Below are 6,528 nucleotides of genomic sequence, written 5' to 3'. Positions count from 1 at the left end.
AAACTAAAACTCCTGGCAGGTGCTTAAAGTCTATGAGACGCTGAAGACTGTTTGTACGGAATACCTTGGAATCATGGGTAACACAGAAATATGAGGTTATCTTATTCTACAATCCACAATATTATAATTTTATAGGCATGTCAGGTTGGTCACATTTGTTGCATTAACTTTCATTCTCCACTGCTTTCCATGAAAAGGTTAACTCAAACTAAGTCTGCAATTTTGCAATCGGAAAGGCATTCAATATTGCGACATTTAATAAATGATAGACATTAAATGTAAATCCAAACTTTTAGATTATTCATCTTTCCTTTTTAATGGTTGTTATTGTAATATTTTTCTTTTCGACATTTTCAAATAAGTTGTATGTCTTGACTTGGAAAAGCAGAAATACTGATCTCCTGCTCATACAGCGACATTCTAAAAACAGATGCAGAACAGTAGGTGCATCGATATCTATTAGCTACTTAGCTGCAAGTTCATCGAAGCTGCTGTTGAATTTTAAATGTCATGCTATGTAAGAAATCGTATTATAAAGTTCGAATTTTAAATTAAGCTCATTGAACTTGATTTGTGTCGTGCTGAGTAAATTGTAATCTTTGACAGACGTGAGTACAGATTTAATCATAATGAACTTACTTATTGAAAATAATGACTGTATATAATGATAAAAAATGTTGTTTTCTAATCTTGACATTTTATGTTTGGCATGATGTTGATGGATTTCTCGCGCGCAAGAGTCAAAACTCAATCTGCAGAGGTTAAAGTAACACGTAAACGTCAAAATCATGATTGTAAATATATGGGTCTTTTGTGCCTGTTAAAAAAGAGTTTTTAATTATAATGCACAAATATGCTACCCATTAAGACAACATGTAGTGGACAAGATCCATTACTATTATGGCCACAATGTACATGCTGTACAACTTATATTAATATCCAGTTACATACGAGTAGGTGTACACTAGAAATGAATATGAAATCAACAGTTACATACGAGTAGGTGTACACTAAAAATGAATATAAAATCAAACTTGTAATTATATCTTGGGAAACATACCTAATTTGATGTAAAAGCTCGTGTAACATAATGTGATTGATTAAAAATTATATCTTTCATGTAGTTTTGCTTATCTCTTTTTTATTTAGCAACTGAAGGAATAAAAAATAATCTCTTTATAGATCTCGTAATCATGTAATGTAATATTTTTATGTGAAAGGAAATAGATACTGTGCATCATTTGGAAACAGTTCAATTCATTAAATGATAACAATTCTTAACATTCAAGAATCGTAGCATGCATTCTAATTCCAATGAAATTAACAAAAATTATCATACGTATTAATAATAAATAAATGTAATAAAATTATCGTAAAATAAATAACAAATAATAATAAATTATTGTTTCGTTACAAAATGCTTGTTGAAGAATGTATAAGATTAATCAAACATGATTTAGATGGCGCGGATAATGGAATACAAGCAACTCATAATTGTGGATAGCTATTTTGAACGTTTGTCCGACATATACAACCTCTTCTATCACTAGTTGGCATCAATAATCAGTAAACAATAAATTCCACAACAAAACGGTAAACAACCGATAAAGATGGCATTGTGAATTATTTATATATTTTTGGAGACAAGATTATTATTATTATTGTACTTATTTCAGATAATTTTGTCCTATTTTGATAAAATATTTCAGTTTTATGTATTCTTACACAAACTAAAATCGTTGCGAAGTCAACAAGAAAATACTACATGTTTCAGCATTAGTTACAGAAATATATTATTTTCAAATTTAAACCCAACAGAAAAAGCATTAACAAGAATAACTTTAACTTTAATTAAAAGCCTACTTTCCTATCAGACACAATCTTAGTACTGTAGTAGGGACAATTTAGGCAATACAAGTGTCAACATTAAGTTGCAAATAAATAAATAAGCGGTAATGTTTGGAAACGACTACCTGTACTTGAATGTATGTGAAATCAATTGTGAAATATGTATGGAAAATGTCCAAAAGGTGTCCGTTTGATGGTGTCCGACAAGTACTTGGTGTTATTTTTTACTATAATAAATGTACTAGGTAGCTTCAATTACTTTATGTTTATTATGTATTCAATGAATATGCTAATTTATGTTACCTCGCCAATTTATTACATTGAAAGCCTTAGGAATAATTCATTGATTATATATGGGTACTCGCTCTATCTTTGCTCTGGAAATAACTGCTCTCATAAATATTTTATCGACTTCTATGATCGTTAAAACAATTTGATAAAAGGGAGCTAATTCGCAATACTTCTGCCTTGTATGTCTGTACTTTAAAAAAACAGTCTTACCTAAATATATGAACAAGATATGAAATGAGCCGATGCCATTTAGTGTTGAGGATGTTTATATCTTATCCCGTTGGATAATAAAAAGCAATGAACGAAACTATCATGATGTTCGATTTTTAATTGCACGATACACACTTTTAAGGGCAAGTCAAAACACTCTAGGGTTCGGGAGCAATATGTTTTTTAGGTGATATTATTTAATTATTGTGTAACTATAACAAATACACAAGTTGTTGGCAATAAAAAACAACAAAAAAATGTTATGTCATTTACTCAATATAATTATTTAACACTTATTTTCATATTTTAAGAGACTGGATCTTTGTTTTATTCTTTGAAAACTCCCCCAATAATTTAACTGACCATGGACTTAACTGACCAATTACTTAATTTACGAATAAAAATTATTGATTGTTCGTACTCATTAACCTAGCCTTGTTTATGATATGTTGTTTGCATGCAAAAAAAATCTCATTCTTTTATTTCTGAAGTATTTTTATAATTGTTATATCTACCTGTCTGCCACAATTTGAGATCTATCTGCAGGTGATATATCATACGGCTGTTACCGGTATATATCATTTTCGCACCATCCTTTATTATAACCCATTAACAATACAAGGTCTTGAACTTAGTACTCATTCACGTCAATCACCGTTTACTTTTCTATGATTGTATTTTCATGATTTCATGACTAGCCTGTTTAGCTATAGAGAATAATTTTGTCAAGTAATAGCATACTTCTGCTCTATTTTCGCAACATTTGATTACTGGAAACCGAAACCAATCGTCGTAATAAACGAAAAAACATTAACAGTGCCAAAACTGGTAAATATTTATGAATTTTCCTACAATTTATTTTTGTCTTTTGGTTAGCGCTTTGGGAAAGTTAAATGATTAGTTCGACTTCAGCATTTAAAATTTAGATGTAATCACTTTGTACTGAATTGAAAGATTAGATTTTGAAACAATAATCAAATTTTTCAAATACAAATTATGCAAAAAGATAATAAGCTTACCAAACTTTTAGAAAATCCTGTAATGTGATTCAATTAACACATTTTAGGAAATCCTGTATTTAATGCACATACTTTTTTGTGCAACTCTAATGCTAAATTGTTTGATCTTTCCAAATATTAACTGTAACTTTATTCAATAAACAGATTTTGTTTCATTTATTTGTAAATAAGAACTTAAATAAATTAAACTGTTGCTTTATTAAGAAAAATATAGCAAAAATAAATACGAAATTATTACAAAATTCATAAAGTCATTTGTAAAAGCCAAGTAAAAGCATTGTAAATCAAGGAACAAGTTTCACTTCGATATGACTTTATTTGTAAATAAGAACTTAAATAAATTAAACTGTTGCTTTATTAAGAAAAATATAGCAAAAATAAATACGAAATTATTACAAAATTCATAAAGTCATTTGTAAAAACCAAGTAAAAGCATTGTAAATCAAGGAACAAGTTTCACTTCGATATGACTGCCCATTTGAATGGATATAATGTTAACGAGCTTTGATTAATGTAACATTTAATGTGGGAATAAATAAAGAAACGTCTATCATTTAAAAGTTCATGAATCAGATTGTATTGATAAAGGCCTGCAAGCGTCGAAATATGTGGATGCAATTTTGTATACTTTCTCGATGCCTCTCTTCGAACATTATTTACAGAAATCATCCTTCTTCAACGGAATGTTCGATGATATGTATAAGACGAAAACTATGGCATAAATATGATAAAAGTAATTGCATCTGACAATATCTTAGACGCCAGTAGCACATATATTCCGCTTTCTGTTTCAATCTGATAGTTATATATACTATATGGAATGCTCATTTCTTGTATATCTGACAGGATTACCTACTGTTTACACCGGTGCTAGAAAAACGAACGAAGAGCCTGTCTTATCAACCCCGTGTGCTTTGAATGACGTTATTTCCGCGTGCCTTTTATTAATGAATTGCGTTCGTATGATGGCGACATTTTTCCGTTAAGAAGTTGTATATTTCTCTAGGCTACTTTAAGAAAAATGTGCTGCATGAAAATATTATTTTTCGTCATTTCTTTCAGAATAATGATTAACATTTTGATGAGCAAGAAAAATAATCAAACATCGGCTGTCATCACAGATTTGGTCTATGGTTACTGTGTTAGAAAAAATAGAAATGGAGCGACGTTTAAATAAATGAAACTATAAGACCCAAACTGATCGTGAAACGAGTAGATCTTACATTTTTATTACTTTTGTCGTTTTTTAACTGATAATCAAAAAAATGTTTTTAACAAAAAATGTTATTAAAGAACTACTTAATATGCTATTTTAAGAGTAAGTCAATTAACAAATTGCTTGGAATTGGTAGACACCATTAAAGTTGCTGACCGCAAGTCAAATAGGCCCCAAATCATTTTTTTTTCAAATTCTAAAAACTTTTCAAATGTTAAAAGGATATTAATAATTTATGGCCACGTGTCAAAGCTTATATCTAGGAAAGATCTCGTTAGTCAAATGATTTATATGTTCACTCTGAAAGGGTTTTAATGCTAATTGTGCATATAAAATAAATTAAAAATTACTCGTAAATCTTGTAGGGAACAACTATCATATTAACTTAAGATTTACAATAAATTCAAGACAATAAATAATAAGGCTTTTACAATGATTTACCACAATAGTTAATGTTTCTGGTATTGATCTTCGATATATAGTTTATTCGTAACTGATAAAGATTGACACATGTCATATTTATGTGAATAACGTTTTAAAAAACATAAGTGGTTTAAAATATAAAGCAAAGATGTTTCAGTTTGTGAGACTTGTTGTTTTGAATTAATTTACTTTCAAATAAAAACCCTTATATTGAGATCAAGTTTGAATCCCTAGTTTGAATGTTCTGTTATTCTTAGTTTTATTAATTCTATATTGGTGTTGAGTTTCAAGAAATATTACATCAAAGTGACCAAACTTAACACCCTAGACCTTATGCTATAACAACTAACATGATTTCTCATTTGGCACTGTTACATGTACTTATCTACTCAAAATTATTGTAATGTTCATGTTAGAATGAATATGCAAAACAGAATGAATATTATTGTATTTAGTAATTGACTGGCAAAGATAAAATGATTTTCATTCAATTAGGTATTACTCAATGTAATAGTTTCAAATTATTTTAATCAGTAAATATCTTTAGCTATCTTAAATATACTACAAATATTAATTTTGACAAGATAACAATGCTATATCATGGCAAATATTGTTCGGGTGTTTACATATTAAAGTTGAAACAATTTATAGAAGTAAAAATATATACAAGATACATAACGCATACTGATTTTATATTTTGTTAATCGTTCTTGTTCTTATCTCTATAAAACGTATCTAATGATTTACAATTATTGCTAATGGAACACATTTATTATTAATAGAAAACAGACTGTTTATTATATAATTAAAAGCATAGAATTCCAAAGAAATTAAAACAATTATCATGCCGTTGAAAAGGGTAAATATGTGTTTTATTTTGATTTAGAAAAGTGAAAATATGTTCTTTTATTTTGATTAAAGTGACATTATGCTCCTATTTTCATAGTCAAGCTGAGTTAAGCTGACTATATTGACCACAGTTCATATTGGAAAATATTTAGGATAAAATTTAAATCTGCCTAAAATATAAAAAGACTGCCCCACTCTTTTTATAAACTGAATGTTGCAGGTAAACTCTAATGGATATTTACGAAAAATTCGTTTGGACCTGTTCGTTATTTATTGTTGATGTGAATTTTTTAAAGGAATTATGGCAAAACCAAAACTTATTTTGACTTTCACGTGCTCACTCATTTATACCCTAGGATGGGCATAATGTCACTTTTGGGAAAGGGAAAATATGTGTTTTACATTGATTTAGAACATATGAGATGCTTATCTTCTGCTGCTGCAAAGAGCTCTTAATATTTGTATTTAAAGTTGAATAATTTAAACATTATAATGGTATTTTTACTTTCATACATAATACTAATAACTAAATTACTTTAACTGCTTAAACGCAAAAGCAAAATATGCCTCAGCTTTATGACTAAGGAATAAGTTTTGAAATCTGTAGAAGGTCACCACAAATGTAAGGCTTTCGATAAATTAAAATGATGGCATCATTTGCCTTTAAAGCGA

Source organism: Ruditapes philippinarum, unplaced genomic scaffold, assembly GCF_026571515.1.
Source record: "Ruditapes philippinarum isolate M1 unplaced genomic scaffold, ASM2657151v2 ctg307_1_1_1_1, whole genome shotgun sequence".
Classification (NCBI taxonomy): Eukaryota; Metazoa; Mollusca; class Bivalvia; order Venerida; family Veneridae; genus Ruditapes; species Ruditapes philippinarum.
The sequence above is the reverse complement of the archived record's forward strand: the minus strand, read 5'-3'. Positions refer to the sequence as shown.